Genomic DNA, 20639 nt, shown 5'->3' with positions numbered 1-20639 from the left:
CTATGTGAAGTTTTACCTATCTTTCAAGGACTTTTTCTTTCTCATTTTCTTTTAGTGTTTCTTAAAGCCAAACTAAGCAGGAAGAAATTAATGTTCTTAAAGGGACAGTGGGTGGGTTTTTCTGTGGGCTTTTGTTGGTTTTTTCTGTGGGCCCTCTAATGGAATTGATCTCTTTGGCTGTTCAATTTTTTCGTATTGTATTTTTTAAATTTGTTGTACGGTGCCCTGTGAGCATCAAGTACCACCAGATGAATAAACTTATATATCTAAAGTCTTAGCCCAGTTTTTAATCTTAGTTGACTCTGTTATTGGACTACACTTTGTTGTGGTTGTGCCATTTTAATATTGAGCTCTTTGGGTTGTTTTCCAAACGAGAACTTAATGTTGAAAAACCTAAGGACTTTTTTTATTATTATTAAATAAGAAACTGAAAAAGACAGTTGTAGCTAGAGTTTCACTTGTTTGGTTCTTTGGTTTCTAATGCTGCTTAAATCCCATAAGGTTAACCACAGCCGTCACAGGGCTTTTCAGTGGTCATTACTGACGTGTTGAGCCAGATACATCTTCATTGCAATGGCATTGCCCTGGGCGTTATAAGATGTTGAGTAGCATCCCTGACCTCTGTCCACTAGCTGCCAGTAGCACCCCCATCGCGGTTGTGAGAACCAGAAATATCTCCAGTAGTGTCTCACGTCCCTTGAAGGGCAGGCAGAATCTCCCTAGGTTGAGAACCACTCAGACTGTTTGAGCAGGACTCTCGTATGTCTAATAAAATTAAAGCATGATGTGTAAAGCGTATCATTTTAGGCAGCAGTTGCTTAGGAAGTAACTTGAAATACTATTTCGCAAATACTTGAATACTACCTTGGGTAAAGCTCTGCATCAGTCCTGGGGAAAGCAAGCTAAAAACATGTAAGATGTCGATGCTCTCTGGTCCTCAGAGCCTCTTGCAGCACAGTTGGAGCCAGGTGCACAGCGCAGGGGCGGGAGCACTGGTGGCTTGATGCTCCTTTTGGAATGCAGTTGTTCAGGGGCCTGGTTGTCACCTGTGAGGGCTGGGGTGTATGGTATGATTGGAGGAGGAAGGCAGGCAGGGCACAGAGACACTTTTAAAAAAACATGGATAGGAAGCCATAGAATTTAAGGCAACTTGATAGAGAATTTAGATTCGCAAGGTAGTCAAGATTTATAGGCAGGAGGGAGTAAGTTTAGAGTATAGGTCAGTGACATTTCTAGCATTCATGCTAGAAAAACTTTAAAAAATTTATTCTTAATAGTCTATTTTGTAATCTAAAAAGAATATAAAAGGACATACTTGCATGTTACGTGGGACAGATAGACTTTGTTTTTTATGGCCTAATACTAAATTTTTTTGGAAGGAGATTTTTAGCAAGTGAGTGAGAGGCTCTAGAGGGGATTTAGTCTGAAGTGTTATCCTGGAATATCTTTGTGCTAGGAAGAAACTTGCAAATAGGATCAATTGTTAATTGTTCCTATGTCTAACTACCCCCGAACTTTGTAAAGTTTTTCCAATATTGAGAAAAGTTGAAAGACTAGTACAACGAACACCTGTATATTCTCCCTCTAAATTCAACAATTAAAATTTTGGCTCATTTGCTGTATATATGTTTTTAAAATACTGTAATGAGACAGTTCTCTATCAGTATTACTGTAGAGAAATTTGGGGCTAGATGAAATAGAGGAGGCTGATGAGCGAAAGAAAGCAGGGAGCTGCTTGAATGAGCTGCTGATGAGATGGAAACAGGTAGAAGTCAATCCCTAGAGGGAGGGATTTTCTTCAATGGGAAGAGAAACATCTTTCTCCGAGTCTGAAAGGAAGACAATGGGGTGGGGGATGTAGGCATGAAAAGTTTGTCCGTGGCATGCCAGAGTCTCAAAACAGAAAAGCAGTTTTATTGCTACATTAGAAACAGACCTAGAGGAGGAAAATCAGACATACAAAAAATTCAAAACAATTGAAAACCCTGGTAAAGAACAACTGGTGTCTATAGTATGTAATATTTAGAAGATGTAATATGCAACTGAATGATCTGCATGGTTTTGATCACCAAAGCAGAATATAATTTACACGTTCGGAAAGAAAATCACTTAGCATCAACATGATCACCAAGGAAGAAACAGTTCGTGTACCAAGTGGTTAGGTGGTTGCTGCTCAAAGTGTGGTCTGGAGATGAGCAGCAGTGGTCTCACTGGGGGCTTTTTAGAAACACGTTAGACTCCACCCCAGACCTACTGAATGAGGGTCTGCATTTTAATAAGATCATAGGTGATTTATACGTACATTAAAGTTTGAGAAGCAGTAGTTTAGGGCACCACTCCATTCCCATTGTGGTAATGATATGGTAATAAAAGGGACAGAAGTGCTTGTTTAGGTGTGGAAGCAACTGGGCCTATGGACATAGATGGCCAAGAGGTGATCAGAACACTCCCAGGATGGTACTTTGCTGAAACCTGGGTGAAATCAAAATGGGACAAGAGGAGAAATTGTTGTATTAAATCAATTGCTTTTTCCCAATAAGGCTGTGCTTACGGACTGAATGTGTCTCCCAAAATTCAAAGGTTAAAACCCTAATTCCTAATGCGATAATATTAGGAGATGGGGTCTTTGAGAGGTAATTTAGTCACGAGGGTGGAGCCCTCAGGAATGGGATGCGTGTCCTAAGAGAAGATATAACTAGCCCTCTCGACTCTGCCTTGTCAGGACACAATGAGTAGATGGCCATCTGTAAACCAGGAAGCAGCCAGGCTCTCACCAGATGCTGGATCTTGCTGCCACCTTGATCTTGGACTTCTGGCCTCCAGAACTGTGAGGAATAAATGTTTGTTATTTAAGCCACCCAGTGTTTGGTATTGTTACAGCAGCCCAAACTGACTAAGACAGGCTGGTTAGGTCAATGTAGTTAATAAACCTCATAGGTGTTTATCCACATTGCTTCTCCTCCTACCTTCTAGTTGACATGGGTTGTAGGAGAACATTGGACTGAAGGGATAGAGGCTCACTCTCTTGAGCTGGTCTGAGCTGGACTGGGGCTAGAGCCAGAAGCCTGTTGAGAATCCTCTCCCTGCCGTTACCAAGCCCCAAGAGAAGAGTAGAACAGGGAGTCCAGATAGTACAGGCTTACCAGTTGGCTCTGGAGTTTGTCATAGCCAAGTCCTGGATTCATAACCTGGATATGCTGCTTAGTGGCTTTGTGACCTCGGGCAAGTTATTTGATCTCTCTATGCTTCAGTCTACTAATTTGTAGAATGGGGATAATATGAGTACCTACTTCAATAAGTGGTGGTCCTTGGGAAGATGAACTGAGATAATGCCTATAAGGTAAAATGCCTAAGCATAGTGCTTGACAAAGGTAACAGCTGTTGCTGTAAATATAGTTCATGAGAGAGGAGATCTCTGTTGTCATTGCTGAAATTAGAGGGGATGGAGATTGGTAAGTGGCTTGAGGAAAAGCACCCTGGAAACAACTCGAGGGAATAAGAGAAGGAACTCCTTGGGGACATTTAAGATTGCCTGATAATCTCAAGAAATTCCCAGGCGTTCTCTACTGTCGCTCGCCAGCCCAGGTGGATGGAGAAAGTGGAGGTGCAATAGTAGGAGCGAGAGGAGTAGGGGATTCAAGTTGAAGACTTGAAAGCGTAGATTTGCTGTTCAAACCTTAAATCGTTTTAGAAGGAACTGGTGTTATTCAGTGGTCAGAAGCACACTCCTCGAACTTTATTTCTCTGGAGATAGTGACATGATTCTGCCTCAAATACTTAACTAATGAGATTCGCAGTTCAACACATTTTCGTTTTTGGATGGGCATTTTTACATTTTCATTGCATTGAATAATCTTGAACAAATGGCCTTTTTGGTTTATGAAATCATGCATTTAAGGGTATTTGTGAAATGTATTCTCAGGGGTGTAAACAAAGTATCTGCAACTTAAGTCATGAGGACTTCCTTCATTCACTCATTTACTTGACAAATATTTACCAAGTGCCTACCTCTTAAAGGTGAGCTGCTGTAGGTGTAGTTGACAAGGTCCTTCCCTGAAAGATAGTGGGGAGAATATTGAAGTAACAGTAATAGAGGAGATAATGCTAAAACAAAGCTGCAGGTCAAGTTCTCAGAGAGTTCAGAGGACAGCTTCCTTCATGTGGGAGAGGGAGGAGAGAAAGTGTGGTTAAGAGGGAGCTTGAGGAGGAGGGAGCACTTGAGCTTAACTTTTGGGGAAAAGTTAGAATTGCACATACGGTGTTGGAAGGGAAGGATGAAGAGCATTGACAAAGGAGTGGAAGCTTGGGTTGTGTCTAAGAAAGCGTGGACTGGGGGCAGCCCTAGTAATAAGAAATAGTAGAAGATCAGATGCAGCCCCAAGAAGTTAGGGCCAGTATGTGACATGTCTATTCAAGTCTGAGCCTCCAGTACCAAGTACGGTTCCTTTCTTACTGGGTACCCAGTACGTATGTACTGAACAGATGAACGAATGAGATGTACTTTGGCTTCAGTTTATGGAAAGCCTCCAAGGCTGTTCTTTATAGGCAATGGGTAACCACTGAGTATTCAACATTCATTTATTCAACAAATATTTATTGAAGGTTTTAAAATAGGGAAAGAGCATGAACGGAACCATGTTGCAGGAAGATCAATATCCCTAGTTCATTTCCTTGCCCCAGAGCATAGATTTGTACAAAGAGTTTATCCAGCAAGTGTTCTCAGAACAGAATTAGTTCCAAGAAGACACTCAGACTGACCAAATTGTGGCCCCCGCCCAACACCTTTCTCCCATCTCCTTAACTGTAACTGTGGCTTTGCTGGGTTTGGCCTCAGTGCTAGCCAACCAGTGCAGGAGAACATGGGCCAATTGTGGAGGGAAGCGATATCGAGTTGGTTTCATGTTCTTCAAATTACTTGCTTGTTTGCGTCTTTCCCTAAAAATCTAATCTTTAGGGATCTGGAAGGTATTAGGAAAATGATTTTTTATACCACAAAGGGATCTAGAATATTCTCTATTTTTCAGGGGAAATGGTTACTAGTGAAGCTTCCAAAAGACCATGGCTGATTTGACGGGCAGGCCGAGGGGCTTCCTGGACATTTTCCACATGAAGACTTGGGATGGATGAGCTGTCAGTGTAGTTCCTGGTATATGGCATTACAGCACTCTGGCCAGCCCCCCCAAGAGACCATGTGTTCATGTCGTTAACAAGGTAAGGAAACAAGCAGCTAATGTTCTGCACATTTTCATAATAGTTCTTTGTTTCCACTGGAAATTATCCATGGATCCTACTTTTTAATATTTCTCTTAGAGGAAAAACAATAGCCTCTTCTTTATAGTAGAGAAAGGAAGTCTCTTCAGTAAATGGTGTTGGGAAAACTGGACAGCCACATGCAAAAGAATGGAAGTAGACCATTGTCTTTTGCCGTACACAAAAATTAATGCAAAATGGATTAAAGACTTGAAGGTAAGATGTAAGGCCGTAAAACTCCTAGAAGAAAATATAGGAGTACACTCTTTGACATTAGTCTTAGAAGCATCTTTTCAAATACCATGTCTAATCAGTCAAGGGAAACAAAAGAAAAAATAAACAAATGGGACATCATCAGACTAAAGAGCTTCTGGAAGGCAAAGGAAACTAGGAACAAAACAACAATACAACCCACCAACTGGGAGAAAATATTTGCAAATCATATATCCGAAAAGGGGTTAATCTTCAAAATATATAAAGAACTCATACAACTCAACAACAACAAAAAACCCAATCAAAAAACGGGCAGAGGATATGAACAGACATTTTTCCAAAGAAGATATACAGATGGCCAACAGACACACGAAAAGATGTTCAACATCACTAATCATCAGGGAAATGCAAATCAAAACTACACTAGGATATCACGTTACACCTGTTAGAATGGCTATAATCACTAAGACAAAAAATAACAAATGTTGGAGAGGATGTGGAGAAAAGGGAACACTCATATTGCTGGTGAGAATGCAAACTGGTGTAGCCACTATGGAAAACAATATGGAGATTTCTCAAAAAATTAGAAATACCATATGATCCAGCTATCCCAATACTGGGTATTTATCCAAAGAACTTGAAATCAACAATTCAAAGAGATTTATGCAACCCTATGTGCACTGCAGCGTTAGTCACAATAGCCAAGACATGGAAGCAACCCAAATGCCCATCAACTGATGAATGGTTAAAGAAGGTGTGGTGTGTATATATACAGAGGAATACTACTTAGCCATAGAAAAGACAAAATCATCCCATTTGCAACAATGTGGTTGGACCTTGAGGGTATTATGTTAAGCGAAATAAGCCAGACAAAGGCAAACACCATATGATTTCACTCATATGTGGAAGATAAAGAAACACATGGACAAAGAGAACAGATTAGTGGTTACCAGAGGGGAAGGGGGTTGGGGGATGGGCACAAGGTCAAAGGATAAAGGGTAGAGGGGTAAAGGGAAAGAAAAATAAATGGTATTTAAAGTTTTTTAAAAATAGCCTTTTCTTGCTCTTATAAGAAAAATTTGTAAATAGATATTAACGTTATCAATCACTTCTGTCCAAGAAATGTTATTAAAGGGATCAAGCTACCTAGTCTGTTGATGCAGTCAGTGGGTCCAGTCCACAGAGGTTACCAGGGCCTCCCTACCTGAGCTCTCTCTCTGTCTTCAAGGGTCCCAAACCATTTGGACTTCTGGGGGAAGAAAAAGTGGTCTGAAAAGGGATGGATGATAACTATTATTTAATATTTTCTTGGATAAAAAATAAAAAAGACATGAAGGAAAATCCTTTTTGAATGCAATGCTGGTTTCTTGTGTGCTGAAATTTTTATCTTGCTAGTTTTATAAGAATCACTTAATTAACTGGAGTCTAGCAAAGAGAAGAGAATCCTTCCTGGCTTTGGCAAGGTCCTAAAACAGTGAGATATGCGCAAATAAAGAATGTGCTCATGATTAGAACCTTGGTATTCAAAAGGAAAAATTATGAAACCTAATTCATTCGATAGGCAATTTAACAACATGCCTTACATATGGTTAGTGCCTTGTAATTTCTAAAACTCTTTATCTTCTGCTTGCTCATTTGTTCCTTACAACAGCCTTATGAAGTAGACGTTGGTTATGCCCATTGTATAGAGGAGAAAGTGAAGGCCCAGGGAGGTTACAGTGGCAGTGCCATTATTTGAACCATGGCTGGTCTGACTCCAAGCCTATACTCTTTCCACTGATGCATGTGTGTAGTGTTACTTTTAACCATTTTAACTATCAAAATTAGTTTTTGACCCTGTTATTCTGGACTAATGAGAAAATTATCATTTTTTTGGAGTAGTATCATTTTCTTACCAAAATCCTTTAGGACCGATAAAGTCAAAGGAGTCACCAGGAGACGAGGAGAATGGAAAACCTTATTATAGCGCATTGGAGTAAATGCATGTTTAATGTTTGATGGAGAGTGAACTAAAGGGAGAGAAAAAATTAAATGGAAACATTTTGCCTAAAGGCTGATCAAAGGGAAAACATATGACTCATTGAAAGATGATGCGCTAAATGGAAATGAGATAAATAATGCAAAACTGTAAATGATTAATGATTGGTGGGTGTGTATTCTGACAAAACTTCTTTCTGAGGTGAAGCAATATGCCCAGCACTGAGAGGAAAGAGGGGAAAGGAGCACTAAATTTTAAGTATCTCCATAGGTTGAGTTTTCAAATCCCATAGGTGATCACTGAGGTTTTTCCTAGGTGTTTCCTTCTGTTGTCTTGGAACAGTAGCTCTGATTATGTGCAAATCCTTATTGGCTCTTTAATGGCTCCCTTTCCTGATTCAAGTCTTAAGATGGCGGCTTAGTTAGCTAGCACAATCTTTCACCTCTCATGGATGTAAATGGAACTCATGCAGAACACAGGGCAGCTGGCTCGCACTTTCGTGAGATTTTTTGCTCAACTGGCCACCTTAGGAATCCCTTGCTCTCCTTTTTCTTCACCTGTGGTCTGGCTGTACTCTGAGGCAGTGAGATGAAGTGGCCCCAGGGCCGGCAGTTGTCAGGCAGAGGAATGGCAGCTGGGCTGCAGGGCATAAGCTCACCGCATAATTCACTTCCCCTCTTGCTGTGGCCTGAACTTGCCACCCTCTCCTGGGCTTCCCTGCCCCGGCACATACAATTGCCACTATCAGGAAAAGCCCTATGCTTCCTACTTCACTGGGCTGGCTCCTGCTCCTTCTTCAAGAATGGACTCCTTTCACTTGATTGGGAAACCACAGGCTCAGGTGCTGCATCCGTGTGCTCCCGCAGCACCTAGTACCCACATGCCCCTCCTTGCTCTGTGGTGAAGTCGCCCATTCGCTCAGGTGTCTTCCCCAGTGGTCAGGGAAAAGCAGGAGCCTGTGGGCTGGGCCAGCACCTGTCTGCTGCTCAGTGCCCATGGGCTGAGCGACTCATTGAGTGACAGCTGCCTGGATTATTTCAGGCAGATTGTTGCCACTGTGATTATTATTTCTTTTGCGCAAGAACTTCTAGGCAGCAAAGCAGACAGGCACATTTTTAAGCAAATAGTTCTCTGGTTTTAATTCACAAAGTGTGAGAATATCCTATTTCATCATGTGATTGAGGAAATCTTATAAACTGTTGTTTTGTAAAAACCTTTGTTCAAAAACTTCTATTTCCTGTAACACTCTTAGCTTCTGACAGGGGGCAGCAGAGCCCATGAAAACAAAAGCCAGCTCCTTAACTGGTGGCTTGCAAACCTTTGGAGCCAGTCCCTAGACAATTTTCGGCAGAAAACAGCCCTTGATACCTGACAAACCTCACTGTGGAATAAAGACTTTAAGCTAAAGGTGGATTTTGTTAATTTAATATTCTTTGAAGGCACCACAAATGATTTACTGGGTTTTTTTTTTAAGGAAAAATAATTTATTATTTTTAAAATGTAAATAATCATCTCCCTCATTTTATGACTGAGAAGGAAAAACTCACTCTTCCTCCTTTTGTCTCTTTTACTACTCACACAAAACACTTCATTTCTGACACTTCTGGTTGCCAAATGTATGGCGGTTTTCCCCCACCGAGCCATTCTCTGCAACACCAGCTGGATGTCCTATAATTCAATTCAATGCTGACACTATCCGCCTGGAGATAGCTTCAGATCCCCCAGGTTGAAGGCTCAGTCCCACAAGACTGTCCCCCAAGTCTGTCACTTCAGATGCCAATCTCAAGTCCCAGGTTGTCGCCTGTTCTTCTGACTGAGTGGCTATAAATCAGGGGTCCCACAACCCCCTCCTTGAGTTCAATAATTTGCTAGAATGGCTCACACAACTCAGGGAAACACTTAATATTTACTGGTTTATTATAAAAGAACATGATAAAGGATACAGATGAACATTCAGATGGAAGAGATGCGTAGGGCAAGGTATGTGGGAAGGAGCGCGGAGCTTCCATGCCCTTTCCATGTGCACCACTCTCCTAGCACCTCCACGTGTCACCAACCTGGAAGTTCCCCAAACCCCATACATTTGGGACTTTTACAGAGGCTTCATCATGTGGGCATGATGGATCATTAACCCCATTTCCAGCCCCTCTCCCCTTCCTGGAGGATCGAGGAGGGGGCTGAAAGTTCCAAGCTTCTAATCATGGCTTGGTCTTTCTGGTGACCAGCCCCCAGCCAGAAGCCCACCAAGCATCGCCTCATTAGAACAAAAGATGCTCCTATCACCCAGGACATTCCAAGAGATATACGAGTTCTGTGTCAGGGACAGAATCAAAGACCAAATATCAACAGAAAAGATGTTCCTAATGCTCTTATCGCTTAGGAAATTACAAGAGTTTTAGGATCTCTGTGCTAGGTACTGGGGTAGAGGCCAATATATACATCTATTATTTCACAATTGCAAAGTCTTAAAAAAGATGGGTGCTTATGTTTTGCCAGCAACTTGTAAAATGATGCTAGGGCGTGAGATATTTCCAGATGGTATCATCAGAGTGTCAAGATTTGCAAATTATTAGCAGATCCTGGGTCTGTCCTCCCCATCCCCCTTGGGGAAAAAAAGACAAAGTAAATAAGAGAAAAAAATGAAAGCAATTGAGATAATAACTAAAGCAAATAGCTAGAGCCGAACTCGTGCCTCCCTGCCCATCATAGCATGAGTCCTTGGGGTCCAGTCTCATGCCCTACACAGCTTTCTAAGGCCAATGCCCAGTGTGGGGCCTAGTGTGTGGCAGGAAGGTGCCCAGCAAATGTGCATGGAATTGAACGAACACCTCTGGCCTGATCACCTACAAGTTCTCCAGGGGTGTTCCCGAGTTGTATATCACATCTACTTGTCCCATCGGTGGACACGGGTGAGGAACTTAGGCATAGACTGTCCCAGGTCTAACTTCAGGGACTCTGTTAATGCTCCATGGTTTAAAATCATGCAGAGGAGAGCAGGCAAAAGGTAAGGGGCAAGATTCCATGTGTTTGCCTGGTGGGTTTGCACAGGTAAGAGACCCGCAGCTGGGCTGGATCTGTTTGGCAGAAATTTGGCCCTCAGCCCACAGGGTCAGCTTGAAACCAGGAATACAAAAGAAGTCGGCAGAGTGTCCTCAGGTGCTCTGATGTCCTCCTCCTCTCAGTCTAGAAATCCCAGGGTGGTTCAGTCTAATTCCTTCCTGTCCCTCTTCTAGCGTTGCTGCAGTCCCTTCCTTCCGTGAGGCTTCCCATCTTTTTGTGTTGGTGGTTAGACCTCTGTCCACATCTCTGTCTCCTAGGTTCTGTTTGTACTTTTCAGAGGTGGATTTTAAAACTGGGTTCTTGGCAGTTAATAAGAGTCTGACCATTTCTTTGAATAATAACTCGGAACCTCTTACGTTGACTTCATCTTTTTTTGTTGTTGTTTGTGTAGTAGCTTCCTCCCATTTGTAGAGAGAGCAATTCCCTTAAGGGACAGGACAGGTATTAAGAAACCTCACCTAGCAGATGAGTTAGATGAGGGACATCCTGGGCCTGTGGGTCATCTTGATTGTTAATGACAGACTGCCATAACGGAGATCATGAGGTGTCCTGGCCATGGGAGTAGCAGAGAGCATTAGACTTTCATTAGAGGCAAACGTTTCCGCAGAAAGAGAAATGGGGGGAGACAGAGTCAAGGACATGGGGATGAGGAGAATAGTCTCCAAAGGGGACAGAGCATTGTGAGGTGTCTGTCACTGGGCCAGGCTTTATATGCTCTTCATATGCTTTATTCAGTTGCCACAACAGCCTTGGAAGTAGGTATCATTATGCCCATTTCTCAGGTGGGATGACTGAGTCACAAGGAAGTCAACTAATTCCCAGGACAACTTCACTGAAGACCTCCAAGGACACTATTCACACAGCAGTGTGATTCACATGAAGCCCAGTGTAAGCAAAATGCCCTGGAATCATGTACTATCACACAGCTATTAGGAGACAGAGCCCAGATTCACATGTAGCCTCTCTGGCTCCACAGCCCAGCTTCTTAGCACCACTTCACAGTGCGTCTTCTAAGACAACCTTTTCTGGAACCCACCGTTGCCCAGTCAGGCCCTGATTCACATTTGTCTCCAATCTAACGAGAGAACGTCGCACAGGTTATAGCTGTAGGGAAGAAAAATGAACTCTGGACCTGGAGTCAGAGGCCAGGGTTTGAGTCCTGGATCTGCCCCTGACTTGTGTGGCCTTGGCCTGTCACCTCACCTCTTCACACGGCCATTTGTTTGTCTGTAATGTGAAGAGAAGGGTGTGCTTCTCTCAGGCTTAGGGTAAGGACTCTGCAAGATTAGTAAATGTGAAAGTGCTTTGTGAGCTGTGAAGTTCTGAACAAACGTAAGGGTTAATACTAATCAAGGGAATGCATGGGGCCAGCAGGCAGCCATTTATTATTTGGGCTGATACGTATGTGGAGTGGTGACTTTTTATGTCTCATTTGCTTCTGTGAAAAATGTACAAGTGACAGTGTCTTGAGTGTGCAAACAGAGGATGGGGCCTTGTGTGTGCGGCGGGGGCTGTGGGGGCTGTGGGGGCTGAGGGAGGAGGCCAGGAAATGAAAACCATGTGGCTCGGAGTTGGGCCTTGAAGCTTTCAGCTTCCCCACAAGGAAGGAGAAAAAAAGTGTGCTAGATGTTCTTGGGTGATAACGATGAGAAATACAAACCAAGCCGATGCTCCTTGGCTTCTTGTGTTTCTCTGGAGCAAATGTTTCTGTTCCTTAGGCCGCTTAACAGCAAAATCACCTTTCATTTGTCAAAATATGACAAAATTGGGCAGAATCGGAGGCTTAGGATGCAGTAAAATGGGCTATAAAATTTAAATGTCTTAAGTGAATTGGCCTCAGGCATTTTCTGGAGTTACAAAGAAGAGGAATTGTGTGAATGTGGATCTTGCCTTTTGTTACTGTCCTCTACTGTGGTGGCCATAGTGCTCATATCTTCACTTCTAGCCTTTAAGGAGAAAGAGCAAAGAAAGTTCTTTCTAACCCTTCACCTTGTCTCTAACCCACCATTGTGAGAAGGATCCAGCTGGTTGTCCAGAAAGGCACATTCGAAAAGTTCCATCTGTGAGGATCTGTTGTCTGAGAGTTGTGAGGTGACCACATTTATCGGAGAGAATAAAGAACACAGGACGGATGCCTGTGAATCAGATGGAGCTGCTGGGCAGGACGGAAGTCAAAGGATTCTTGACCTCAGTTTGGAAAACTGAATTAGCCAGAAGGATGAGAACAAATGTGTGGGTGTATATGGGAGGGAGAGAGACAGACAGAGGGGCAGAGGTGGAGAGGCTGGGAGAGGAGGGCAATAGAGAAAGAGAATTTAATAGCACACAGGTGCTGTGGTCAGCTATGAGCAATAAGGAGCTCTGACATCAAAAGTGTGGAAGCAGAGCAGAGAAGTACCGATATTTGTCGTGAGAAGCTTTCTAAACCGATTAAAACCGTGTATCCGATTGAAAGGCAGCTTCTCAAACACCTACTTTAACAGAGAGCTTTCATCCCAAGTGACTGAGATTAGCAACAAACCCCTCATAAAACCGAAGTAATGAGATGATCCCTGGTTATTAAGGAAAGGAACTGGAAAAAAGAGGGAAAGTGACTTTTCTCATAAAAACCGTCAGAGGTTTTACATTCAAATTTTTGAGGCAATTCATTGACTCTTAGGAGCTGGAACAACTTCAGAGATTCTTTCATCTGACCCCCTCCGATGAGTAAACTGAGACCCAGAGAGATTCAAAGTCTTGCCCAAGGCCCGCAGGGGACACAGGCTGAGCCAGTGGGAGCTCGGAGTCCTCTGCACCCTGGATAGAAAGATCAGGGAGGTTTCCTCCTGAGGCTGGCACTTAGGATGCAGGGGCAGTTGCTCTGGGATAAAAAGATGCTGCTTTTAATATTCCCTCATTTAAGAAGTTTGAATTTAACATCTGCTACAGAGAGAGGAAAATAAATTCCAACTGGCCTCCTTTTTCATTTTGTTTTATTTCTCATTTAAGAGTTGGGGTGGAAAGAGGGGCTGAAAGTTGAAAGACAGTAACGTGAGCCGTGAAAGCACTATGTGATCCACAATTAGAAAGCGAAATGCTTTACAGATGCCATGGAAAAAAAAGAAAGAAAGAAAGGAAGCAAAGAGAAAAAGGCAGTCTTGAACCAGTGTGCACCTCATTCCCTTCCACATCAACCAGGTAAGAGAAAGCAAATGCTAATAAGTAATAAGTATTTATTCACTTGGCACGAGTGACAGTAGAGTATACGTAACATATGTTCTGTATTCAGAAGGTTTCTGTACTTCTTTCTCCTAGGTCTGAGCTCATCAAAGTGGGTGTTCTTGTCCTGGAGGTTCTTTCTTCGCAAGTCTAGAATCAGACTGGGAATTCCAAGCATAGAGACGGGCTGATATGCGACTAATTGCTGTCAAAGTATGAGGGCTTGAACTCGCCAACCTAGTCAAAGCAGGTGAGAGTTCATTCTGGAGTCTGTCCCTCTCTTTACACCGGGTACTCACTCCCTCTTCAGCCTGGCAGTAAACCCCCCTATAGTTAGCTGTCTTTCCCAATAGGCCATTATTATTTTTTTTTAATTAAGCCAGAACAAATCTAAGAGAAGCCTGGAAGTTCAGGATAGATGCTTTTTGATGATATTCTGAAGTTAGCATGAGTGAGATTTCCCAATTAGTACTGACTGTGGACAGGTATATTTTCCTTACTTTGATTATAAATGATAATGGTGGATTTTATTTTCCTAGAATATTGGTGATTTAAAGGGTCTCAATTAAAAATGTATTTGGCTGCTAGTAACAGAAAACCCAGTTTACAGAGGCTTAAACACATGAGTTTCAATTTCTTACTTAACAAGAAGTCTGGAAATAGGAGTCTGATGGTGTTGGTCTGGTGGCTAAAGATGGTGGCCAGTGTTGTGGTAAATCTCTTGGCCTTGCCCCATGGTTGCAGTACATTGAATAGTAGCCAACATGCCCAAATATAGGGCAAAAAGAAGGAGGGCGGGGAGGAGGCCGGGTGTGTTCAACCCTTTTTATCAGGAAGGCTAAAGCTTTCTCAGACCACACTCCCAGCAGATTTCTGCTTATGCCTCGTTGGCCAGAAGTGGGTCACATGGCCACCTCCGCTTGCATAGGGAGATGGAAAAGTAAGGAAGGATTATCATGATTAGTTTAGACCAATTTTGATCCATGTGAGACTGGATACATTGCTTCTCTGAACCAAATCAGGGTTCTGTCAACAAGGCAGAAGGTGGAGGATAGTGGTAGGTTTTGAGTAATCACTAGCAGAGTGTGTTGTACAATAGAGTTCTAATTTAATACATTTACAAGTGTAATTTTTACTGTTAATAGCACACAAAGCGTATTTAAAATGCAGAGTTTTTGTTTTGTTTTGTTTTTAATGAGACGTATAGGTTTATTGGGAGTTATGTACAGGGAAGGTCCAGTGGCGGCCAGCTGGACAGCAATGTGCACCCGCTGCTGGCCCCTGAGAGAAGCTTGCTTAAGTGGGCAGAGGAACAAAGGCTGCATGCTTGCCAAGGGGAATCATTCCTGTATGACTTGCATTCCAAGGACCAGAAACCCCCGTCTACCCCACAGCCTCCTCAAGACCTTGAGGGTCTTTGTACCAATTATCCCACGAGAAAGCAGCTGGGGTGGCCAAGCCCAGGCCTGCTATCATCGTGAGTGTTGGCATGTACCCGGATAAGAAGCCTCAAGGACACATGGCCGTTAAAGGGGCATGCGGGCTAATGCCCCTACACTCCACGCCCCATGTGCCCGAATGGCCCTTACAGTCTTATTGCGCCATTTTTCCGCAGCTTCCCTCGAGCCAGACACAGAGAGGAGCACTGTAGCGGGAGTCCACGACAGCAATAGAGAGCACAACATGAAAATAAAAGAAGCAGTAAAAAGACAAGGACACCAAAGAAAACATGTCGCCAGGTGGAGGGGAGGGATTGTATCCAAGCGGATGCTGGGTCGGTGGACTGGTTGTCAGTGGCCCGTACATGAGCACATGAGAAGGCCATTGCGGAGGAAATATTGTGGGCATAATCAGGGATATAAACAGCATTCTGCTTTGATCAGGGCACAGGTCCCCCCTTGGGCTGTGGTAAACATGTCCTAGGCCACATGTATTCTATTGTAACGCTACTTGTCTCATCCGGGAATTTCTTCATGTAGTAGAGTTATTGCATGTCAGGTATTATTCAGGGTTGCCATATGTTGGGCTAAGGCAGACACCTGCCATTCTACACCCATAGCCGCAGCCTGTGGAGAAAAGATGGCGACAGGGTAAAACCACCCTGCAGTATGTCAGACACGATGGCGTGCATGGACTGCCTCCCTCTTAGAAGGAAGCTGTTGAAGGCAAGACAGGATGCATGCAGGGATGTAGGGGCGCCCCCAGGTGCATCTGCTGGTCCAATTTTAGGGCAGACAGGGCCAGCTGTGGGCACCACAAGCCCACACCACCCCTGAGGAGAGGCATAGGCCCCCTTCATGGTGTTGTCTTGTTTTCCCAGCCACATACCAGTAGTAATGATAACTGTTTGATTACACATTGCTTTAGGTGTCCACCCCATATATTTTTTTTAAGACTTTTTTAAATCTCTTTTTTAAAAATTGGCACCTGAGCTAACATCTGTTGCCAATCTTTTTTTTTTTCCTTCTTCTCCCCAAAGCCCCCCAGTACATAGTTGTATATTCCAGTTGTGAGTGCCTCCAGTTGTGCTATATGGGATGCTGCCTCAGCATGGCCTGATGAGTGGTGACACGTCTGTGCCCAGGATCCAAACCGGCAAAACCCTGGGCCACCAAAGCAGAGTGCGCAAACCTAACCACTGGGCCACAGGGCCGGCTCCACCCCATATTTTTGGAAATACTTTTATTTGATGGTGCAGAGTTATTATGACGTTCAATGCACCAGGGAAGGGAACCTCTTAATTCTATTTGTACAGCAGTCAAACCTACACCATCAAAAATAGTCAACCATCCTACACCATCAAAAACAGAGTACCCCACCCTTGGAGTTATATTAATTTAAAAATGCAGAGATTTTTACTACATTATTTCCGCTTGCTTCTTTACCTCTGTCTCGATAGCTTTATAGTTTTCATGCAGTTTTCTTTGATATGGCCATTGGCATCTACTCTCTTTTTTTCATTTTTCTTGAGGAAGATTGGCCCTGAGCTAACATCCATTGCCAATCTTCCTCTTTTTGCTTGAGAAAAACTTGCCCTGAGCTAACATCTGTGTCAGTCTTCCTCTATTTTGTATGTGGGATGCCAGCACAGCATGACTTGGTGAGTGGAGTATAGGTCCATGCCTGGGATCCGAACTTGCAAACCCCAGGCTGCCAAAGCAGTGTGTGCCAACCCAACCACCACACCACTGGGCCAGCCCCAGCATCTATTTTCTTAAAAGAAGCATTGTTAAGACTAGCCCCAGCCGTTTGCCTCCAGGGCTCTGACATTAGCAGAACTACATTAGTTTCCTGGTACGTATATCTTCATGAACAGCTGGAAGTAATTTCCAACCTAAGCATTTCACATTTCATGGATGGGTGAACTTTACAATAACTTTTGAAGCGACTATTCTAAAGCTCATGCATCTTTGATTGGACACTTGACTAATCCCATCTATTTCACTGGTGCTGAAATATTTAAAAACTCTAAAAAGGTCCTTACCCGAGTTGTAAAAGAGATACAGGAAAGGCACACAGAAAAAGCTCACGTCCTCTCTGTTCCTCTCAGCATGTTCAGTCTATTCTCTGCCGACAGCCAAAGCCATCCTTCAGAGCAAAGCGTGGACTGTGTCCTGCTCCCGTTCTCAGTCCCCTGGGGGCTTCCAGTCATCCTCTGACAAAATCCAATTCCTAACTATGGCTTTCCAGGCCCTGTGTGACCTGGGCCCTGCCCGTCTCTCACATTTCCTACCCTCCTCTCTCAGCTGTGGCCACGCTGGCCTTCTTTTTTGTCCCTCAAATAAGCTGACCCTGTTTCCATCTCAGGCCTCTGCCTTCGTGGCTCTTTTGGCCGGGGGTTCTCTATTCCATGTGTTTGTGTGGCGTGCTCCTACCCTGATTCACGTCTCTGCTCGAATGTCACCTTCTCGGAGATCTCTTCTCTGACCACCTGTTTAAAGTACCCCCCACCCCGTCATCCTCTCCTCTAACCTGCTTTATTTTTCTAAAGGCCCTCATTATAAGCTGACATTATGTTATGTGTTTATTGTTGCCTTGTTTATTACTTGCTCCCTACTAGAATGTGAGCTTAACAAGGGTAGCAACTCGGTTTCGTTTACTTCTTTATCCTCAGTGCCTAGAATGGTGTCTGGTCCCAGTAGGTAGGCAATAAATAAAAATTAATATTTGTTCGATGAATGAATGAAAGTTTAAAAAAACTGGTTCTATTATCATCTATTCAGAAGACTAATAAGTGGATCAGAGCTAGTTGGCAGTTGTTTTTTTCATGAGTACACTAGTATTTTGTTTAATTCATAAGGATAAAACTTAGTGAAAATGCTCAATTAAATGAAACTATTATTACATTGAAACGTGGTTCTTTCTTGAACCATTCATTCAATAAATATGTATTAAGTGCCTCTGCCTTAAGGAAGTGCCAATGATTTTTCACATTTAATGTGTTAGCTCTGTATTTCCCTATAGAGTAACTCTACATTAACTATTAATAAAACGGACCAGGAGAAAGGTTTCTAAGCATTCCCTAAGACTCAGTTTTTGGTCCTGTTTCATGAACATGTTTTACTGACAACATGAATGAAGCTATGGAAGTTCTTGGACCAATTTAGGAAATGATAGGGAAACACTTACCTCAGTGATGTTATAGAATCAGGATCCTAAACTGTCTTGACTAGCCTGAGGTAATGAGATATCTGCCAAAGAGAAAAAATCTGTTGATAAGAGGATATGCTCCAAGAGGGAAACTGAGGCTTAGTAGCAGCATATTGGGAAGAGATTTAGAATTACAGTCACTGTGACTCAGTGGTGTACCTTGGTCATCACTAAAATGAATACAAACTTAGATGGGCTAAGATAATAATATTACTATATTATTAATAGCTAATATAATGTATATTGTCAAATACAACACCAATCCGGACTTGGCAAGGAGATACTCATTATTAGGATGATTGCAAGGAGGGGAAAGAGACTATTGCAATAGGGAGAACACGTGGACCATAAGGTCTGCAAGCTTCTGAACAGTCATGCATGAGAGTTTCCCTTTATGGAGAGAGGGGAACAAAGACCTAGGGGAGGGGACTGGGAGGAAAGGGAGGCCTGACGGGGGCGGAAGAGGAGCGTGTTTCACCCTGAGGCTAGTCTCTGCTCTGGAGGGAGGGCTGTCTGCTGGCTCAGGCTGAGGTGGGCCAAAGGGCAGGGTCTGGAGGAAGGAGAGAGGCTTAACTAAAGTTTAGTTGGGAAGAGCAGTTCAGCTAATCATTTACGAGGCCAAGAAAGGGAATTTTGAGGGTCTGTGTTTGGCCTTGTAAACAAGGGGGGCATCCCTGAGTCTTATTGAAGCCCTGTGGGGAAAGGTGGTTCCTTTTTCCAGAACACAAAGAGGGGGAGCTTTCTGAACCTTCCTGGTTTCCCAGGATCACAGGGATCAGGAAAATTCAACATTTATATAATATATAAATTATGTAATGCATAATATACAAGTTATAATTATAATATATAGCTATTCTATATGAAATATATATTACGTACAACATGTATATATTATAGATACACACACACACACGTAATAGCTAGTGTAATATAATGTCAGCTGCCTCTTTACTGTCAGGGAGGTGAAAGTCAGCTTTACCTTCATCAGATACCCGGTGGCCCAGAAGGGCAAATACGGCTCTCGTGTCCCAATCTTATTTGGCTAGCAGGTGGGTTTAGAGTTTTGAATAGGAAAGCCTTAAGTCAGGGCTTAAGTCCAGCTCCCACCACTCCTGTCTTGACACTGCACCATAGCCACACGTTTACCTTTAGTTAGGGTCTGGTCCCTGGAAGTATCTGAATGTGCAACCCCTAATCAAGAGTAATGCGGGCTCACCCTTTGAAGAATGTGGACAAACTGGATCATATTCAGGAAAAAACACACAGATGGCAAAGAAATGGAAACAATGGCACCATATGAGGAGTCTGGAGATTTAGTCTAGAGAAGGTGATGGGGGAGGGATGGGAGAGGCCATCATAACCGTCTCTAAATCCTAGAAGTGCCATCTTGTGGAAGAAGTGCACTTGTTCTGTTCGGTCCCCAGAGGGCAAAACTAGGACAAGTGGAGGAGGTTGCAGGGAAACAGCACGAGGAAGCGCTTTCTAACCGAGCTGCCTTCAGAGCGTAGGGCTCTCCTTGTCACGGTGGGTTTTGCTGCAAAGCTTCACGGTGGAGCTGATGGAGGGGAAGACTGTTGAATGGGCGTATTGGATTAAGTAGTTTTGACATTCCCCTCCTACTGTAAGACTCTGTGAAATAAAGTAAAACCTCATTATTTTGGCCTCCATTGATTTAGAATAAGTATAAATCCTGTTAGTGGGGTAGGATGAACTTTTCCTTTATAGCCTTTTATAACAGAATATAATTAATTATTATTATTTTATAATATTGAATAATTCTTTTCTAAAACATTTAGCAAAATGTTTTAACTACCTAAAATCAATGAATAAGGTAATAATTTATTGCTGATTATGGGCATAACAGTATTCTAAGAGTTTTGTGGAGCGATAACAGAATGTACAAGGAAGATTCATCCTCCAGGGGAAGACGTGATTATATGGGACGATCTGATAAACCCATGGAGCAACAAGTGAGTCCAAAATTATGTTTATTTGGACCTTATATATTTACAAAATAAAGTGAAATTAGAAAATAACACTGTGCTGATTCAAAGGAAATCTCAGTAAGAGTAAGAGAGGGCCAGGTGAATAGAGTGTGGTTTATGACCAAAATATCAGGACACAAATCAAAGATTACTAACCAAGTATTTGAAATCAGACCATCTTAAAGAAGGCTTGTATTATCACTAAACAAACAAATTGAAAAGAGTCATCATGGAAAACTTCAAGTAGGAGAAAGGTCTTGAATTTGCCCTTGGATGTGTCTATGAGGAGAGCAACCCGGGCTGTG

This window comes from Equus przewalskii, chromosome 17, assembly GCF_037783145.1.
Source record: "Equus przewalskii isolate Varuska chromosome 17, EquPr2, whole genome shotgun sequence".
In the NCBI taxonomy this organism is placed as follows: Eukaryota; Metazoa; Chordata; class Mammalia; order Perissodactyla; family Equidae; genus Equus; species Equus przewalskii.
This window is presented reverse-complemented; position numbering follows the sequence as displayed.